This window comes from Bos indicus, chromosome 10 (genome assembly GCF_029378745.1).
Source record: "Bos indicus isolate NIAB-ARS_2022 breed Sahiwal x Tharparkar chromosome 10, NIAB-ARS_B.indTharparkar_mat_pri_1.0, whole genome shotgun sequence".
NCBI lineage: Eukaryota > Metazoa > Chordata > Mammalia > Artiodactyla > Bovidae > Bos > Bos indicus.
In genome coordinates, this window is record NC_091769.1 from 47360030 (window position 1) to 47381628 (window position 21599).

Genomic DNA, 21599 nt, shown 5'->3' on the forward strand with positions numbered 1-21599 from the left:
GGCTCCCCCGTCCCTGGGATTGTCCAGGCAAGAACACTGGAGTGGGTTGTGTCCAGGCAAGAACACTGGAGTGGGTTGCCATTTCCTTCTCCAATGCAGGAAAGTGAAAAGTGAAAGTGAAGTTGCTCAGTCATGTCTAACTCTTAGTGACCCCACGGACTGCAGCTCACCAGGCTCCTCCGTCCATGAGATTTTCCAGGCAAGAGTACTGGAGTGGGGTGCCATTGCCTTCTCCATCATCACTTACTACCCCTAGCCTAAACCAGCAGAGCATTTCTTTTAGGAAGGCAAGGTGAGAGACGATACCAATGTGAACAAAAAGGTTCACCTGTACAGTGGAATACTGTTCAACACTAAAAAGAAGTGAGCTCTCAAATCATGAAAGGACACTGAGGAATATTAAATGTGTATCATAAGTGAAAAGCCAATCTAAAAAGGCTATATACTGCATAATTCCAACCAAATGGCATTCAACAACAGAAAAGGCAACACTATGGAGACAGTAAAAAGCTCAGCGGTCCCCAGAGGCTGTGGGCTCAGAAGGGATGAATGGGCAGAGTACAGAGGACTTTTAGGGCAGTGAAACCATTCTATGTTAAGCTATTGTGGTGGATACAACTCAATATACATTTGTCAAAGCTGACAGAACATACAACACCAAGAGTGGACCCTAATGCCAAGAATGAACCTTGGGTGGTTATGATTTGTCACTGGAGGTTCATCAATTGTAACAAACATACCCCCTGGGAAGGAATGTTGATAATGGGGTGGGAGGGGGAGCTATGTATGTGTGTGGAGAGTGGGCGTGTAGGAACTGTGCTCACTTTTTGGCCAATTTTGCTATGAACCAAAAAGTACTCAAAAAATAAAGTCTATGACAGTAAAAATAAAATAAGCAAGAAGAAAAGGGTGAGGTGTGATGTCATGGATGCCCCTCCCCTTCCCCAGCACTGAGGCCAGGGAAACTCCTATGGCAGAGCCTGGGGAGAGGCTCAGAGTGAGACAAAGTGCGCTTGGCCTGCAGAAACAGTGGTGGAGGACCTGGGCTCCCCTGGCCAACTGGATAGCACTTGCACACAGAGCAGTGAGGCTGAACTTGCCCCACATAGAGATCCAACCTGCTAGAAGTGACCCTGAGAAAGTCTCCTCCCCCACAGTTATTCTCACTGCCATCTCAATCTTTAACTTGTGGGCTACTCCTCCGTACTAGCTCCTCAAGAACTTCTTCTTCTGTACTGAAATCATTCAACTGAAGAACACACAGAGAGAATACTACTTTGTCAAGTGGTAAACTATGTAAATTTCCATGCCAATGAAAAACCTATCAACAATGATGGAATATCCCAGGGCTAGGCAAACGGGTGGCCTTCCCGTAGAGGAGAAGTATTAAACTCCTATGAATTCGTTTAAACACTTATTCTTCCAGCTCTCAAAACCTGGCTGCCCAGGTGTTGTGAGCACCATAAAAGCAACAGGAAGAATCAAGGTGCACTGTGGAAATTCATTAGCTTCTGGGCAACTTAAATAGGCATTACAGATAAGAACACGGGGCCTTTTGGGAGGATGGCTTGGCTAATCAAGAACAAATTAGCTACTCAGGTATACATAATGTGAAATCAGGGACACTTTTTTAAAAAATAAATAAGAACTTGTCATCACTTGACTGATCAGTAGCTATTGTATCCCTCATCATTCATCACTCAAAGGTAGTTTTGCTGCCCTCATATCTCTTACTATGTGCAATCTGGTCTTCATGAATGACCACCTGATACATTTTCCAAAAGGCTGAATCATTCTGATCTTTGTTCCACTGGCCAATGGTTCTCCTATACATATTCATTTTGGTACATTTCATTCAAAACCAAAATACTCCAAAAGAAACAGTCTTTTGCCACTGAAATTTCCTCTTCTTGTTACCACATTTCGAATGTCAATCCTCCTGAGCCATATGTGTCCTCCTCCTTTCCCTGACCTGTCATTCTAAGCTCCTCCTTTTCCCAGGAGCCTTCCTTCCATGTGGTTTCCCCTACTCTTGCTGTTCTCTATGTTTTCACGGGTCTTGGTAGATTCTCTGCATAATTTGGCCATTCATTATATTATATTGTATTCCTTCCAATTCTGGTTCCACAAGATACTATGATTCCAATAGATAAGGTGTCCAACTATTCCAACAGGTAAGGTGCCCAAGTGCCCAACACAAAGCCTGGTGCCCAGTCACCCACGGCCAGGGGCATCCTGGTTCCCTTACACCCATGTTAAGTGCAGAGAGCAGTGTGGGTCCTCCGAGCCTCACTCCACTCCTCTACAAAAGGCAGAAGGAGGACCTCCTTCACAAGCCAACCTAAGGGCCACATAAGCATAAGGCCTGGGGTAAAAAACATCTGTAACCAACACTGACTTTTTTCTCTGAAAGTGTTATCTCTGGGCTCTGGAACTGGAATAAAATGTCTGTAAGAGCAACATCAAGACTCACATCTTTCCTGTATTTCTTCAAGACATCTTCACATAAAGGAATGTTCAATAGATGCTTTTCAAGCTAATGGCAGTTACTGTTGGATAATGGATTTCAGAGCATTTTTTTTTTTTTACAACTTCATGTACCATTTAAATACCTAAAGCTTTCTATTAACAATTTCAAATAGCTAATAAAGAGAATAATGAATCCCTAAGTAATCATCACTAGTCATGTATAGATGTAAGAGTCAGACCATACGTAAAAAAGGCTGAGCGCCGGCTAAAGAACTGACGCTTTTGACCTGTGGTGCTGGAGAAGACTTGAGAGTCTCTTGGACAGAAAGCGGACCAAACTCTCAATCCTGAAGGAAATCAACGCTGAATATTCATTGGAAGGACTAATGCTGAAGCTCCAATACTTTGGTCACCTGATGCCAAGAGCCAACTCAATGGAAAAGACCTTGATGCTGCGAAAGATTTAGGCAAGAAGAGAAGGGAGCGACAGAGGATGAGACGGTTGGATGGCATCCCTGACTCAACGGACATGAGTCTGAGCAAACACCAGGAGGTACTGAAGGACAGGGAAGTTCATGGAGTTGCAAAGAGTCAGACATGAATTAGCAACTGAATAGCAACAACAAAAGTACTTTTTTCACTCAGCTCCAACAATTATCAACTCATAGTCACTCTCATTTCGTCCAGACTCCCTCTTATTTCCTTGTGCAAATCTCCCTCACTGGAGATTATTTTGAAGCAATACCAGCTATTATCCCACTTCAATATAACTATTTTCTAAAACTACAATTTTTAAATCTGAAAAATGCACAAAAAGCCACTTTCACTTAGAAAAAAGAAAAATTCTATGCTTATCCATTAACATTATTGCCATCTCGTCTTCTCTGTCCCTGCTGCATACTGCAAGACACAGAGGACTCAAGACAGACCCAGCAGGCCTGAGTTCTGATTCCCAGCAGCACAGGAGCTATCTGGGCGACTGTGGGCAGGACAGTCACACAGCCCCTCCCTGTAGGCCTCTGCTACCAAGGAGGAAATCAGAACAGGAGGGCTCTGATGCTCACAGTTCCCCTGCTTGGGCACAGCTAGAACTTCCCCTTTTCTATGTTTCTTTGTCATTCCCAGCACCAACTTCACTACCCAGAGTAACCTAGTCTCTACCTACTCTTTGCCAAAAACAGAATTAGCAAGTATACAGTATTTAAATAGCAAAGTCTCTTCTAGGAACAAGTTTCCTACATAATAACCTTGCATTAAAAAAAAAAAATCATTCCATATATATATATATATATATATTAATTAAATCTCTCAAATAAAAAACAGGAACAATAAAGCAGTGTCCTGCTTGACTCTTTCCTCTGGTCTCTGCCCTTATGGAATAAGCAAAAGCAATTCTTGAGTTCCCTCCCTGCCCCTGGGTGAGACTAAGCAGCTAGTCCACAGAAATGACCTGCTAAAAATCACTGATACAAATAGCCAGATGCATTTTGGGAGGAGGGGTGACTCCCCAGATCCCCCTACTATCCCCTCTAAGGTAACTATGAATTCCGTTGAAATTCTTCTGGACCAAATCCTAATTCAAATATAAAACTACTCACATAATTGTGCAAATTATCTCCCTCACTGTGGACTTCGGTTCTCAATCTACACTACCCAGTAACATGACTACTAGTCATTCATGGCTAATGAGCCCTTGACTGGCGGCTAATCCAAATCAAGACGTGCAATGTGTATAAAGTCTACCAATTTTGAAGACTTAGTAAAATAGAATATAAAATACCTCGTTAATACATTCTGTACTGGGACTTCCCTGGTGGTTCAGTGGCTAAGACTCCGTGTTCCCAGTGGAAGGGGCCCAACTTAAATCCCTGGTCAGGGAACTAGATCTTGCATGCCACAAATAAGAGCCTACATGTCATAACTAAGACCCACCACAGCCAAATAAATAAATAAATATTCAAGAATAATGTGGGTTACTTATGGATAGCATTAAAAAAAATCTATAGCAAAGATGCTTTTAAAAATAAACAAGTAAATTCCATATTACATTTTGAAATGTTAACACTTCATATGTACTTGATGAAATAAAACATTAAAATTAATTTCAGCTTTTTCAATGTGGCTACTGGAGAATTTACAATTACATGCATTGTACAATATTTCTAGTACAGTGCTTCTCTAGATTCTAATTCCTTTTCACAACAGCAAAAATAGGTTTCATGTTAACCCACCATAACTGGTGTTATTTGAATACAAGCCTAAAGCTAGAATTAATTTACTTGGACTTCTCCTTCAAATTATTTTGTATACTTCCCCTAATGGTTCTTCTTGCCAATTCCCATTAACATTTAAATATTTAATTTAAGTGTTCCAGTAAGACAATCACAGCTACCTTGAGCATAAAATATCACGTAATCACCAGATAGACCCCATCAGACTTCAAGTCAAAACATTTAAAGGCTGTGCTATTTAAAAAGCAATTCCCAATCCTTATTTTTTATCTAGCAATCAGAATATAACATTTCTTCTGGCTGTTATGACCTTGAGTATTAGAATTTCACTGTATGCAGCTGAGAAAATACTCAAACCCACATTTCTACTATAAGACAAAGGAGAGCTAGGTACACTCCATAAATGTGAAGGAGGAAAGCCACTTATCTGCCTTCTACTGGTTTTCAACGGATGAAATAATGAACATCTGATTAAACATAGGGTTGAACAGTGATTTTTTTTTTTAAAGTCAAACATTCTACCTGACCTCTGAAGGTCAGTAGACTTTACAGCTCTTCCTAGCTGTGTTTCTTTGTTATCAGCAGAGATCAGAATAAGTTGGAGCAATTTCAAAAAAGTTTAACAAAAAAACTGGACTCCATGGAAATTGATGAACAAAGTAAAACCTCCACTGTCTAGCCCAGCACTCTCCACAGGGTGGTCTGCCCACAACTAGCTTGTGACTGGTCTGCAATAACGCAAGTACAGAAATCGAGAGTAAACATTTGGAAAGTTTTATAGTAATCTGACAAAGTATTTATGTTGGTTGAATGTAATAAAAATAAAAGTGCTTATAGTTTATGTCTGTTTTAAATATTTCATCTTTATTGTATTTTTTTATTGACACACAAAAGTCGGTCAGCCCAAAACAAATTATAAATTAAATTATGATGGTTCCTTTCAGAAACACTAATCTAAACCAACCCACCAGAATCCTTCATTTTCTGATCATCTCATTCTTCATGTGTAGGACTTGGGAGGCATAAGGTAATGAAGGGGAAAGGGAGCAGAAACTACATTTTTGGGAAGGAAAAACCACCACTTACAAGAGGGTGAGTAAGGCAGAACTATGTCCAAGACACAGCTAGGATTAGGGTCTATAACACTGTTAGGGGAAGCACATTGACTGAAACCGCCCACTCTGGCCAGGCACCATAGTAACCATTTGCATGAGTTGTCTTAGGACTGGAGGTCCTGGTAAGGGACACGGAACTAATAGCCACCACCAACCGGAAGAGTTCAGGAAAGATCAAAAGGAGACACCACATGTCAACCACCTCCCAGAATCCTCCTCTCTGGCGTCCATCTTGGCTGAACAAAGCATGCACCACCAGGAAGGACTCTGAGTCAGAATGATTGGCTAAGGACAACCTGGAAACTAATCCCATCACCATAAAACCGGAGACTGGGAGCCACATGGCAAAGTTGTTCTCCTGGGTTCCCTTATCCTACTGCTTTCCACCCGGGTGCCCTTTCCCAATAAAATCTCATGCTTTATCAGCACATGTGTCTCCTCGGACAATTCATTTCTGAGTGTTAGACAAGAGCCCAGTTTCAGGCCCCAGAAGGGATCCTTCTTCCTGCAACAACTCTGTAATATTTTTACCTCTACAATACAGTGCCATTTTTCTTCAATTATAGCTTCTTCTTCTTCTTTCTTTTTTTTTTTTTTGGCTATACCATGCAGCTTACAGAATCTTAGTTCCCCAACCAGGAATCAAACCCAGTCAATGAAAGTGCAGAGTCCAGCTCTTTGCGATCCCATGGACTGCAGTATGCCAGGGCTCCCTCACCATCTCCTGGAGGTTGCCCAAGTGCATGTCCATTGAATCAGTGATGCCATTCAACCTTCTCATCCTCTGTCACCCTCTTCTCCTTCTACCTTCAATCTTTCCCAGCATCAGCGTCTTTTGCAGTGAGTCGGCTCTACGCATCAGGTGGTCAAAGTATTGGAGCTTCAGCTTCAGCATCAGTCCTTCAGTAAGTGTTCAGGGTTGATTTCCTTTCAGATTGACTGGTTTAATCTCCTTGTTGTCCAAGGAACTCTAAAGAGTCTTCTCCAGCACCACAATTCGAAAGCATCAATTATTCGGTGCTCAGCCTTCTATTTTCCCAATTATTCTCCAATCCTATCACAGTGTTGAGGTTCTTTTTTCCTGTTCTTCGATCTTAGTTTTAAAACAACAGTCACTTTACTAAGGTACTGATAAGCCCTAATTTCTACCTATCCTGCAACATCTCTGGGATTATTTCTCTTTTACTTGAATACCTACTGCAAAAATATTTTCAATGCTGGCTTTCAGTGGTACGATTTTGAGGGCATATACCTGAACTTATTTTTATTTTGCCCTTGTATTGTTTTTCACTTTAACATTTAAATGATATTGTGCTAGATAGGAAAATTGTAAGTTAAAAGTTCTTTTAGCATTTAAAAATTTATTTTTCAACTGTGTTTTTGCAAACAGAAAAGTCTGATGGCAAGCTTCTTTCTTTGTAAAAGATCTGCTATTTCTATCTGGAAGCGTTTAGAGTAGTATCATTGCTTTTGTTAGTCTAAATGTTGTTTTGTTAGTCTATATGCATTGGTAGTATTTTTTCTTGTTTCTCACTCTGAGCCGTTTCAGTTCACAGCCTGTTATTTAAATTTTTGAGACTCAGCAAAGAGTCACATTTTATAGCTTATAAATTATACCTTTATACATTTTAAAGCTTAGTTTGCACTTTAAAAATATTTACATATTTTAAAAATAAAATAAAATGCCATGGATTAAAAATCACTTTGTGATATGATATGCAAGTGATGGGTCCTGATTAACTATTAAATTATAAACAAACTAAAGTTCATATGTGGAATGATTACAACTCAACTGAACAAAAATGTCAAGTGTTCATTAAACATGCACGGAAATCAAGTAATGGTGTTTTCAAAAAGCCTTCTAGGTTGAAGTTAAAAGCCAAAAATTTTTAGGTGAGTAAGGAGCTCATTAGTAAGCATCAACCACATGCAAAATGTTCTGAGGGACAGAAAACTGAAGAGGCAGCCTCTAAAGAATTCACAAGTGAGACAAGACAGATGGTACCCAAAATATCAAGGAGCAGAGAGTTAAGCAGCTTAAGCATCAAATGACTCGCACTGACTGTCACTTCAATTACAATCAGTCTCAGACTCCATTTCTAAGCACTGGGTCATCCCACAGAGAGGCTACTAAGAAGGCTGAGTCCTCCCCATGTCTGTGACCCAAGGTCAAGGGCTGAGCAAGGAGTCAGCATCCACACACCCGCCCCATGGCCAGTAGTCACCAGCTGTTCATGCCCAGCCAATTACTTCCCCTCTAAACCTCAGTATCCTCATCTGCAAAAAGGGTTAATAACGGATATCCCTCAGGATTATGGGGATATGGGGTTCTGATGCTAAAAAACTCAGGGATTTGAATTTGTAGACGGAAGGAAAGAAGCCACAGCCCAGAGGAAGAGGGGGACTCCTGGAGAAAGGGAATTATGGGGGAGGGGGCAAAGGAAGCTGCTTCTGCCCCAGAGCTCTTTCTTCACACTGGACACTGGCCGGGAGAGGAGGGAAGTGGGCCAGGGGGCACCTCAGGGAGCTCCGTGCTCTATGTGGGATAGGAGGGGTGTTCTCTATGAAAAGTGAGTGCCATTTCACCTTGCTGGGGAACACATGTATACCTGTGGCGGATTCATTTTGATATATGGCAAAACCAATACAATATTGTAAAGTTAAAAAATTAAATTAAATTAAAAAAAAAAAAAAAAAGTGAATGCCAAGGAGGAGCTGGAGTAAGGGGACTCAAGCAAGGTGAGGTCTGCGTGCTTCCCGGAGGAACCTGAGTGCATGGACCAGGGGCTCCTAAAAGGACACCCCTGTGGGAAGAAGCTGAGAAGTGGCTGTGGATTTTAGTGTGTGCAGGCGCCAGCCTCAAGCGGAGTCCCCAGAGGGAGCCTGCATTCTCCAAGCCCCAGGGCAAGGGCATGGGGATCCAAGCTCAGGTCCCCAGTCAAGGAGGAAGTGTGAGCAGGGGATTCTAATCGAGTGGGAGGAAAGGAGGAGTTTCCATAGGGAGGTTTCAGTGAGGTCAAAGAACGGAGATTCATGGTGTCACCAGGGTGCAAAGAAACTCTCAAGAGAGCTGCTATATTATCTGGTAAACCAACACCTGCCTTGGGATGTGGTTATGGAAACTGGAAGGAAAGGCCTTGACAGACAGCCAGTCATGGGTCAGCTGGGTTGTTAAAGGGCACACCTGCAGTGGGGGCTGGAGCTGCCAACCATGCAGGAGCCTGGGAAGGTGGGAAGGCCCATGTGTGGGGGATCAGCTCCCGGGGGATGCCTGGCATTGAGCCCCAGGGACTGCACATGGTGGGGAAGGAGCCACTGGGCAAGGAGGGGCATGGTAGCAAGAGGTGATGGACTTGCAGGAAGCGCAACTGGGAGGTGGTAGCAGGGAGTCGACCCCTCCTCCAGACCCCTAGGAATGTCCTGCCAGGGCAACAGTGACTAAGGAAAGGCAGGGGCTATGAAAGAACCTGGAATCAAAGTGTCAGCAAGCAGCATTCCAGGCTCAGCTTTGTCACTCATAGAAACTGCTCGGTCACTAGGTACTCCACTCTCAGGGACTTCCAGATCTCTGGCTGCACCACACATTCTGGCATAGAAACGTTTGGCAGAGGACTTCCATGGTAGTCCTGTAGTTGAGAATCCGCCTGCTAATGCAGGGGACAGAGGTTCGATCCCTGGTCTGGGAAGATCCTGCATGCCACGGAGCAACTAAGCCCATCTGCCACAACTACTGAGCCCGTACTCTAGAGCCTGTGCTCTGCAACGAGAAGCTACCTCAATAAGCCCGCACACCACAACTAGAGAGTGGTTGCTGCTCGCTGCAACTTTTGCTTGAAAGCCCAAGCAAAGCCACAAAGACCCAGTGCAGCCCAATAAATAAATAAAAATTATAAAAAAAAAAAAATTGGCAGTGAGTAGATTGAAAGGCTTCATTTAAGTGTAGGGGAGGAGACGGGAGGCTTACAGGCCCACCCAAGAGCACATGTGTGCTGAGGAGAAGCTACAGAGCAATTTAAGGTACCTGCCAGCTGAGTATCTTCCTTGAGAAAATGACTGTACCCCATGGGGTACAAGCCAGAGAACCTGAAAGGAAGAACTCACAGACTTTGAAGACAAGCAGGTACCTACTATGTTTCTGCCAGGCCAGGCACTAGGCCTAACACCTTCATGTATCCATACACTGGAAACAAAGAGAATGAAAGATGGTTTCCAATCTGTTCTGCCCTTGAATATCATGATTAGACGAAGAAGAGCCCTGCTGCTGCTGCTGCTAAGTCACTTCAGTCGTGTCTGACTCTTAGCGACCCCATGGACTGCAGCCTTCCAGTCTCCTCTATCCATGGGATTTTCCAGGCAAGAGTACTGGAGTGGGTTGCCATTGCCTTCTCCAGAAGAAGAGCCCAGAGCAGAGCAAAAGGGACCGAGGAAACATATCAACCAAAGGCAACAGATATTTAGTACAAAGGCACTTTTAGGTTTAACATTGATTCATTTATTTTTAGAGAAGATAATTATGTTTAGGAAAAAAAAAAAGCTTCAATCTTTTAGAGTTACATACTGAAATATATATAGATGAAATGCAATGTGGAGTATTTAAACTAATCAAGTGAGTGGAGAAGGAGATCTTGATGAAACAAAACAGATTGGAATTAATAATCACTGAAGGGGGGGATGGGTACAGTGGAGCTCCTACTGTGCTTTCTGCTTCTGTAGATGTTTCCAATTCCGATTAAAAAACAAAAACAAATAAATGAGAGGCACTACATGAAGGCACAGTACGTTGTTTGTAACCTAACTGTGTTCCTTTGATAACAATACTGCAACACACTCAAAATTCTGAAAGTATGTTTAAATGATAGAAATGCCTCTGGCTTTAGAGGCAGATCAACAGTTTCATAGGGATGCAGTCTTTTCTGTAAGTTTTCTAAGGAAGCACAACTAGCCAGCTGTACGTACAGGCAGTCACGCTTGAGAAGATCCAGGAAATACATCTGCCCAAACAATGTGTCACCTTGACATCCAAGTTCGGCACCTTCCCCTCCGATGACACAAAGTAAGTTTGACTGATTCACAGGCGTTGATAGGCAATAGACTCCTGTCATGCTTTGCTGCCCAGGTGAGGAATCAAGCAATGGAAAGATGCCAAATGTCAGGCATCCTCAATGTGACTGGCATCCCCGTCTTAAAGCCACCAGAGGAATGGCAACAAGTCAGGGAATAAGCCTGCTCTAAAAGCTAACAGTCAATAACGTCGATTTGATCAACGACCTACTGGCCTCACTTGTGTGAGACCCACATCATGACCAGATTGAGCACGACTAGGCTGAAAGGACTCGCAAAAAACAGGAGTCAAGGCTGAGAAATTGAACCACCACTCCTCCGTACCCAGCGCACACATACCTTTATCCTTTCCATCATCAAATTCAGGACCCTATCCAGGGGTTGGACCTGCGTCTCTTGTGTCTTCTGCATTGGCAAGCAGATTCTTAATCACTAGTGTCACCTGGAAAGCCTCCTTTTGTGCTATCACTTTGCAAAGGATCGGCTTAAGCTGGTGTTTCTCCGCCTCGGGTGATTTTGTCCCCCTTCCCCAGGTAATGGGACACTTGGCATTGTTTGGATTGGACACTTTTAGCTGCCACAACTAACTAGGGAGAGGTGCTACCAGCGTTTGATGGGTGGAGGCCAAGGACACCACTGCTCAACATGCTCCCCTGTATAGGACTACTCCACACGACAAAGAATTATCTGGCCTAAATATCAATGGGCTCAAGTTAAGAAGACCAGGCTTAAACAAGGAAAATGAAAAGTGAAAGGAAGATTCAGACTTGTTCAGAGAGGAGGGAGGGCAGGAGAATGCGACTGCCTTCTGCAAGTTCTGTATCTACATATTTCTACCACTGTTCTTCAACCAGATGCGGTATTTGATGCCATGCCCTCTGCTGTAGCTCTTCTTTTGTCCACTAACACGAGAGGGACCAGACACTCGAGAGACTACAACTGCCAAGACCAATATTTGCTCTTTTCCAACGGCCATGTTTACTCAAGATTACTCTGCCCTTGGTGAACTGGAAAGCAATTGGCTGTTGACACACTTGGAATAGAGCCGAGGAATAGTCTGACATCCTTGCTCATGGGTGGTGAAGAGAGAATACGGCTAACAGATGAGCCGTCTCTAAAAACCACCTCAGCTTTGGGATGCAACCCCTTTGAAACCATTGGGAAACAAGTTCCTATCAACAGGGCAACCCTGATAACATTCTCAACAGCACAGGAGACCTTCGAGAAGCAGAAAAAGAATGGCAGTGAAATTAGGCAAACTACACAGAGAGGGAAGGGAGAGGGACTACAATTATCAAATAATTTAACGGCACTTTGACCTGAAGGAGACAGAAAGGAGAACCCACACCTAATTACTGCTCCATCAACTGCAGTTTTATAGCCAGTTGAAACGATATATATATCTTGATTGTAAACCCAGAAATACAACCCACACCGACCTCCATGGTGACTAGTCAAAGATTCTCTCCTTGTTTGATTTTTATTATTTACATTTGCATAAGTGACCTGTTTATATAATAGATACTTCTGGTAACTGAAATTCAGCTGCACCTCAAGGGCACAATCGCAGATTTTCTCCCACGGGCCACAGAGCTTCATTTTTCACAGCCATTCATGCCCCTTTAGCGCAAAAATTAAACTGTGGTAACTTCCCTGGTGGTCCAGTGGTTAAGAATCCACCTTCCAATGCAAGGGACGCAGGTTCAATCCCTGGTTGGGGAAAATCCCACGTGCTGCAGGGCAACGAAGCCCAAGCACCACAACTAGAGACAAGCCCACACACCTCGATGAGCCCTTGCACACCGCAACTAAGGCCCGACACAGTCATAAATAAATACATACATACATAAATACTTAAATTAAACTGTGGCTATAATTACTACCAACCAAGTTCACCTGCTAACATGAGAAGCCAAGAGATTTTGGACTAAAGACTATACCAATGCCACACATGAATTCCAACTGCTATCCAATTCAAGAACGTCTGGGCAGAAGGTATGCCCGAGATGGCAATTCTGACATCCTGGCAACAGCGAGCACCCATGCCTGCTGATGGGTTCTTTCTCAATCTCCCATGCCTGGACTAATGTGGGCTCTGATGGATTCTTTCTCAATCTCCCCACTTCTGGGAAGGAGCTCAGGCACCAGACCCAGAAAGTCAGACCAGAGGTCCCTGCCCCAAGAGTGCATAACCTTAGGGTGCAGAGGCCATGTCAGAGCAGACCCTTGGTCGTTTCAAGAGAACTCACACCCAACCTCGGCATGAAAGGGCTGAATACTGGCCTCTCAAAAGATAAGTCCGTGACTTAACTGTGGGAACCTGTGAATGTGGCCTGATTTGGAAAAAGATTACAGATACACATTCGGATAGATACTGACAATACTGAGCTGAGATGACCCTTGGACTACACAGGGAAGTCCTAAATCCAATAAGAAGTGTCCTTATAGGAGCCAGAACAGAAGACACAGAAGACAGAGGTCTGTGTGTGGAGTGCGGTAGCCACAAGGCAAGGAATGCCCAGGGCCACAAGAAATGAGAAGAGGTCAGGAATGATTCTCCCCCAGAGCCTTCCAAGGAGCATGGCTCGGCCAACACCTTGATTTTTACTTCGGGCCTCCAAAACTATTAAAGAATACATTTCTGCTGTAGTGAATGAAAGGTGGCAAAATATGCCGCTTTGGTATAATGATTATTTTCAGCTGTAGGCAAGGGAGAAACAGCAAATGCAGGGAGATGCTTTCTGTGATCTGCCCTTATTTGCCTCAAGATAAACCTCCAAAAGCAACTGGACTGTAAATCCCTACCCCTGGAGTTTCAGCACCCAGGAGAGGAAATACACCCTCCCTGCTTCTTTCCCTATTAAGTACATGTATTAAACAGATCCCCAGCCCCCTTCCCTATTAAGATGATGTTGTTTAGTCACTAAGTTGTGTCCGATTCTCTGCTACCCCATGGATTATAGCACGCCAGGCTCCTCCATTCTTCACTATCTCCCAGCGTTTGCTCAAATTCATGACCGTTGAGTCAGTGATCCCATTCATGGATCACAGCCTTGTCGTGGCAAAGAGGCTTGTGTAACTCAATGAAGCTATGAGTCATGCCATGCAGGGCCACCCAAGATGGACAGGCCCTAGTGAAGAGTTCTGACAAAATGTGGTTCACTGGAGGAGAAAATGGCAACCCACTCCAGTATTCTTCCCTAGAGAACTCCATAAAGTGGTATTTAAGCCAGAATTCTACCTCTGCCTCTTAGAGTTACTTATTATACCCCACGTGTATCTCCCATTACACACGAGGCATACATGTCAATAAACTTCTGTTTTTCTCCTGTCAATCTTTTATTATAGGAGGTCTCAGCTGAGAACTCAGAAGGGCGGAGAAAAAAATATATTTCCTTCATACATAAGCCACTCAACTTGCAGTAATTGGTTAACATGGTCCTGGGAAGCTACTCCATGGCCCAGCACTGGGCCTGGCCAGCCTTAGCATCTCAGAGTGGCCAGGTCAGGGTACACCTGGGCATATTCCAGAAGCTTCTGCCTGAAACTTGTGAAAAGTTCAGGTAGGCAGGGCTGAGGATATGCCTTCAGCCCTGAAAGCCCAGGCCAAGGATGTTTTCCAAAGGATGAGCTCTGCAGAAAGTCAAGAAAGTGATTCCATCTGTCATGGGCAGAGCACCACTGACAAGAAACAACCCCTCCCAAAGGGACTTGGGCGGGGGGCAGGGGTGGGGGTGTAAAAAACACCCACCACCTTGAGGGTCCTCAGATGAAGGGTTGTTCATCATCAACCACCTTTCCTGACACTTCCTGAGAACTTCCCACTGGCCATACCACCCAGGTTACTACTTATTTTGAGTTTTGATTGCATCATTTTCTGCCTTTTCTTTAAATTGGTACTTCTTGCATATGTTGCTGCTGTTTAGTTGCTAAGTTGTATCTGACTCTTTGGGACCCTATGGACTGTAACTCAACAGGCCCTCTGTCCATGGGATTTCCCAGGCAAGAATACTACAGTGGGTTGCCATTTCCTTTTCCAGGCGATCTTCCCAACCCAGGGATCAAACTCGAGTCTCTTGCATCTCAGGCAGATTCTTTACCCCTGAGCCACTTAAGAAGCCTGAAAATTTTCATTTAGTGTTGCACCTGAAAAGACATTGGCCCTATTGGTACACCTCCTGAGAACACTGAAGCTGAGGGGATTTGAGCAGTTTGCCCCCATACTGTGGGTTAGCTGATGGAGAAGCCAGAACTGTGAGTTGCAGCAGACTCCAGAGCGCATGTCTTCAGCCTTGGGCCACTCTGCTCTGCCTCCCTTGCATGCAAGAGGCTTGTACTAAGCCCACCCCACCCCACTCCAGCGTGCTCCCTGCCAGGGCCCCCTGCCTAAGCCCCACTATGGCAAGGTCCCCGTTCTTCCCAGCCTGAACCTCAGCCATGGCCCAGGCCCCTTCCCTTGACCCCAGTACCTAATGGTGTTCAACAATAATAGGTACATAAAAACGCTCATGCCAGGTATCAGGGGTTCAGAGAAAATCCAGACAAGAATAGGGAAGTATAAACAAACGGTTTTGTCGTAAGAACTATAGGGGACCAGAGAAGAGGGAATTCCCGAGGTCCTAACTCAACGCGTGTCATCTTCACCTACAAAATGACATTGGCTCTGGCTAAAGTTAATGATCCCCATAAAGGCAGGCACCTCACACTCAAGCAAGGTCCCGTCACTCTGTCGGCAATGCCACTGCCCTCCGGGAGCCCACATGACCTAACTGCTCTGACTCCAGCCTCTCTGTGCTCAAATCCACCCTCTGCCAAAGTTCCAGGAATCTCGAGGACACATAAAGGTTTACTACCTTTTCAGTCAGTGCTTTCTTTCAGCCAAGCATTCTGACAGTGCACTTCAGACACCTTTGAAATACCTGGTCCCTTGAGCCAGCAATCACAGTGATGGCAATCTATCATCATGGAATAATCTTACATGCAGAAATGCTTTCATATATGAAGACATATATGAAATAAACCTTCCTTCTTCACCCTAACAAGAATTTGAAAACAACCCTATGTTCCAAAAGAAGGGGCTAAGTTATTAACAGGGTTTGATTCTCTTGATTGGATATTAATTACCTAGCTAGGAAAAAAAAATGTTGTTTATGAGATTTTTAGAAAATGCTTACTCTCTAATAAATAGAAAAACCAGAAAGCTAAATGTACTTATGGCATGACCACAACCAACCCACCCCATGGAAGAGAAATCTGAGAGGCAGTCAGTCAAAATACAAGTGTTTCCTGAGTGGTGGGGCTCTAGGTGTTTCTCTTTTACTTTTTAATTTTGCCACACATTTTCTATAATGACAATGTTGAGAGCAGAGGAAAAATGAACTTCCTAGGTAAGATAAAAGATAAGGCTCCCAGAGCTCCCCACTGCTGCTGCAGCTGTTCAGAAGGACACAGAGGACCCTCCACAAGTGAGTGCTACCTTCGGCCCTCAGCTTCCACAGCCCCTTCCCCCACCGACCCTGTGCACCCCACCTTCCAGGCACATCTCGTTACTTAATATTCCTAGAAGCACCCTTACACCCTCCACCTCAGAGCTCCACACCCTGGCGCGTCCATTCCCCCCCCCCCCGCCCAGGGAAACTGAAAATACAAGGTTTATTAGTCACAGGTCCTGAAAGATAAAGGGGCATGCCTAAGATAAGAGAGAGGAAGTACAGATGTGGGTTCTGTCTTTAAAGGAGTGGAGGGGAAAGGTGACTAGTACTTGAAGAGTTCACTCTATATTGGTGAATTTAACACATAGGAGGAACTAGTGTGCAGGAAGAGAAAAATGGGGTCACTCAAGCAGTCAGTTACCTAGGTTACCCGGGACTCTCTAAAAGGTGACCTTAGTGGAAGGAGTAGCCTAGTTTTTGTCTGATTGTTTAGCTGGTAACTGTTATGCAACCAGTAATAGATTCATCTGAGATGCTGAGATGGATGTCTTTGAAACAGATGCCTCAGCAATTGAAACCTAATGTCAGCCACTTACACTGTAACTTTTTAAATGCAAAGACATTCCCCCAGTTTCTTAAGGAGAAACTAACTCCCCCAACGAAAGAAGGGCCTTTTTCTGTCTATTAAGATGCTTAGAGATCTGGTCAAAGTGTTCTCCCTCTTACAATAATCCTTTTTTTTTTTTTTTTTGGTGTGGTCTTCCTGTCTCCCACTGGGATGCAGGTTCCAAGAGGGCACATGTTTATTACTCTGCATAAAGAAGGCTGAGCACAGAATTGATGCTTTCAAATCATGGTACTGGAGAAGACTCTTGAGAGTCCCTTGGACTGCAAGGAGCTCAAACCAGTCAATCCTAAAAGAAATCAACCATGAATATTCACTGGAAGAACTGATGCTAAAGCTGAGGCTCCAAATACTTCGGCACCTGATGCAAAGAATCGACTCATTGGAAAAGACTGTGATGCTGAGAAGGATGGAAGGCAAAAGGAGAAGGGAGCTACAGAGGATGAGATGGTTGGATGACATCACCAACTCAATGGACACGAATGTGAGCAAGCTCTGAGAGATGGTGAAGAACAGGGGAGCCTGGAATGCTACAGCCCACGGCGTTATAAGGAGTCGGACACAATTTAGTAACTGAACAACAAAAACTAGCATAGCAAGGGTAATCAAAAGAGGTCCAAGTTCATTCGGGATTAATATACAGCTATGTAAGGAATTTAAAGGTGCAACTGTTGCCAGAAAGTGCCCCTCCAGCAATCCAGAAGCACTTCATTAACAAGTGGTATGTTAATTGTTGCTCACATACCCCTGGGCACAGATTCCCCTGAAATTCTCTACTGAGCAATAATGTCTTAAATTTGGGGCCGATCATATTTCAAAAAGCTCTTTCAGGCATGTCATCTGTCAGCCTAAAGCAATTTATTGTGAAGATACTTTAATGCTTTCAAATTTTCCTTAGAATTCTAAGTTAGGTGACTTCTTGCTATTCCAAACTAATGAAAATTTTTACTGCACCAAAAGAATATTATGAACACTTCTCAAAATGATATTTATGAACTTTCTTCACCATGGCAAGTCAAGGGGAAGTTTGTGCCCTGAGTGTTAGCAGGGACCTCACCCAATGCATACCCGCAGTGTTTTAACACTTATTAGCAGCCTGTCTGGGGTTGCTGCTGAAGCTCTAGTAAGCAGACACACACCAATTAGCAGGTCAGACAGGCACCTCTGCTGTATAAGGCTAACTGCACAGGTGACGAGGGGATATTTATAAGCAATTCTGAGCACATATGTGTCAGTGGGAAAAATGCAGCATCTTATATAGTTTGAGAAATTAACATGCTCAGGAAAAACAACATCCAAGTGTGATTTGTAAGAAAATCTATAAGGCATATAATCCAGGATGGGGCCAACCTAGGCAAAACCTGAAGTGGTCACAGAAGTTTCTCATCTAGGTCTGAAATCTTCAGAGATTAAAGTGGGTGGGTGGGAGTAGTTTGCCATCATGGGAAATAGCCAATCCAATCATCTTTGCTTTTACTGTGAGACCAGACTCTCAACCCCACAATAAAGCCAGAAAGCTGGGCTGCCTGATTCCTACTAGAATGTGACTTCCACTGAGTCTACAGGACTTTCCCCTAGTGGGGAAAAGTCCACCAAGCAAACCTCTTAAGACGCAGGTCTCTGTCACCATCATGCTTCCTACAAATCAAGTGGCTACAGTTCTGAGGCCCTCAGACTCCCTTCCTCACTGGTGAAATAGGACAGGACCTGTTTACAGCTTCAACCTCTGACAGTATTAGGGTGTGTGCAATCATTTAAAAAATTCTAACACCATCACTGAAGATGTGTATATTGTTTTTTTTTTTTAATGTTCCCTACGAACTAATTTATTGGCTCAAGAAGTAGGAATTGCCTGCATGGCACTTGGTTAGGTGATAGGAACATAGGAGAGGTCATGCCAGGCCTCTGCTATAGAGCTGTCCTCCCAATCCAGGGGAGGAAAGACCCAAACACAAAGGACTAGGACATAATGAGGTACACAGTGGCAGGGCTGTGGGGTTCATCCAGAGTGTTCTGGGGGTAGACTGGTAGGGGAACCAGAAGGAACCTTTTCATAAGGAGCTTCCCATGGGAGCTAGGTGGAGCTGGCTCTGGAAAACGACCAGGGCCACGGCAATTGGGTATCATGTGCAAGAGGGGGCAGAAAGCCATGATGTTTCAGAAGGGACATTTCAGGAAGGCCAGCCCAGGGGCAGACAGAGGGAGGAGCGGTCAGAGAGCTGGGCACCACCATCTCCGTGACTGCATTTCACCCTCACTATTCTGCAGTGACCATCACAAACCACAAGTTAAAAATGAGGACTGCTCCAAAGGATACACACACCTCAATGTTCATGGTAGCACTACTCATGATAGCCAAGATACAGAAGCAACCTAAATGTTCATCAACAGAAGAATGGATAAAGATGGGGTACATATAGGATACACGCACCTCAATGTTCATAGCAGCACTATTCACAATAGCCAAGACACGGAAGCAACCTAAATGTCCATCGACAGAAGAATGAATAAAGATGTGGCACATACATACAATGGAGGATCAGTCAGCCATTAAAAAAGAAAGAAATGATGCCATTTGCAGCGACATGGATGGACTTAGAGGGAGTCTCAGGTGGCTCAGCAGTACAGAATCCACCTGTCAGGGCAGGAGATGCAGGTTCGATCCCTGGGTCAGGAAGATCCCCTGGAGGAAGAAATGGCAACCCACTCCAGGGTTCTTGCCTGGAAAATCTCATGGACAGAGAAGCTTGGTGGGCTACAGTCTGTGGGGTCACAAAGAATCAGACACAACTGAGCAACTGACCACTCCCACAGGGATGGACCCAGAGACTGTCATCCTGAGAACTAAGACAGAGAAAGAGAAATATCATATAATATTTCTTATATCCAGAATCTAAAAAGACATGATATAAATGAACTTACAAAACAGAAAGAGACTCACAGACTAAGAGAAAGAACTTACGGTTGCCAGGTACGGGAAGGATGAGAAGAAGGGATAGTTAGGGAGTTTGGGATCGATGTGTACACACTGCTATATTTAAGCTGGATTACCAACAAGGACCTACTGTATAACACAAGGAACCCTGCTCATTGTTATGTGCCAGCCTGGATAGGAGTTTGGGGGGAATGGATTCATGTATACGGATGGCTAAGTCCATCTGTTGTCCACCTGAAACCATCATAACATTATTAATCAGCTATACCCCAATACAAAAAAAGTTAAAAAAAAAAAGTCCTGCAACCCAGACATTGGGACTCAGGCAACTGTCTCAGCAACCCCTTGCTGCATAGTTACCACACTCCTGGCACATGTAAGTTCCAAGAGATAAGACAGATGGGTAAAAACAAACCAAAGTGGTTTCAATAAAAACACTATTTTAAGATCAGAAGTTGTCAAGGGTATCACAGAAACATATTTATGTAATATGGGGCTGAAATTGGCTCTAGAGAAAAATAAAATTAGAACATATCATTAGGAGACCAAATGCATCCAAACCACTAGGATGCAGCAGGAATCACCAAACTGAAGATTCATAAAACACTGTCCTCAGCATCTAACAGAGGGGTGGGGACTGGGGGGTCAGCACAGGAAGGAGGAGTAGGGGGAGGCTTCTCAAGGGAGAGGATGTTTAAATCTGCAGATTGAGAAGAGAGGAGAAGAAAGGGGGAAGGGGTGGTGGGATACTGCAAACAGGAAGTTCTTGAGAGGGGATAGGAACCTGGCCCAATAGGAAAACCACAAGCCAGAGGGTTGGGAATATTCTAGAACATGAGGCAGCTGATCTGCAGACTGAGGACAGCAGCAGGCCACTGGACCTGAGCACAGAGAATGGCACCCTTTTGCAAGAAAAGAGACTTTTTTATATAAACATTTTCCTCCACCCCATACAAAGTGTTTGGCTCACTGGTGCTTGGAGATGGAGGCAGTTGTCCCTGGAATATCAGAAGCCTGTGTGCACTTTCTGCAGGAGAGGGTGGGGCATTCAGCCACAGGACTCCCTGGAGGACTGTGACGTAAGGTAAACTCACCTGGAAAATGGTCCCCTGGCAGAGACCCTAAGGAGGGCCTCTGAATGACTCCGCACAATGCTCTCTCTGGCTCCTCTGGTGAACGCATTAGCTGCTCAGGAGAGGGCTTAAGGAAACACAGACACACCCGCTCAGGAGGGGCCCGGTGGGGCGGGTCACATTCCTTTGAAAACAGGGCCCTGCTGTAATTTGTGCAATCAGACCAGAGATTGGACGGCCCAGCTTGGCTTCCCATTTACTACAATATCTCGCTCCTGCTCAGGAAACCCCACCCGGGCTTTTGTTTGGAATTTTTGTTCCTTGATTAGGTGTAAGCCCTGTTATTCCCGCCACTCCAAAGTAGCACAGGGGTCTGATGGAGCCGCAATGCACAGCACAGGCAGAAACCCACTTCTGTGAATCAGGCAAGCGCATTCTTTTCTTCTCAGTCGTTTTAGAATGATGATTTCTTTTTCATTCACTACTCAAGAGAGGAAGGTGGAAAAAAAAAAAAGAGAGGAAGGTGGGAGAAGCAGGGACATTTTGTGCAACTGGAAAGGCAAATCAGTTTTATTCTCGATTTAGAACCACGCGAGCCCAAGGGACACTCCCGGGCTGTACGCAGAGCCTCTCATTGCCTCCTGACCTGGAGGCCTGG

General features: G+C 44.3%; 1 protein-coding gene across 10 annotated transcripts in view; it reads right to left on the minus strand.

Annotated features, from left to right (window-relative positions):
* The window catches only part of TLN2 (talin 2), a 504733-nt gene that overhangs the window by 302853 nt on the left and 180281 nt on the right, over positions 1-21599 (minus strand). Inside the window, exon 1 of one of the 10 annotated variants that reach the window (XM_070797478.1) lies at positions 20963-20980. The exons of the other annotated variants lie outside the window; for them this stretch is intronic. The gene's annotated coding sequence lies outside the window, so the exon portion shown is untranslated. Of the gene's footprint in view, positions 1-20962; positions 20981-21599 lie in introns of those variants that run through there. 10 annotated transcript variants of the gene reach the window in all.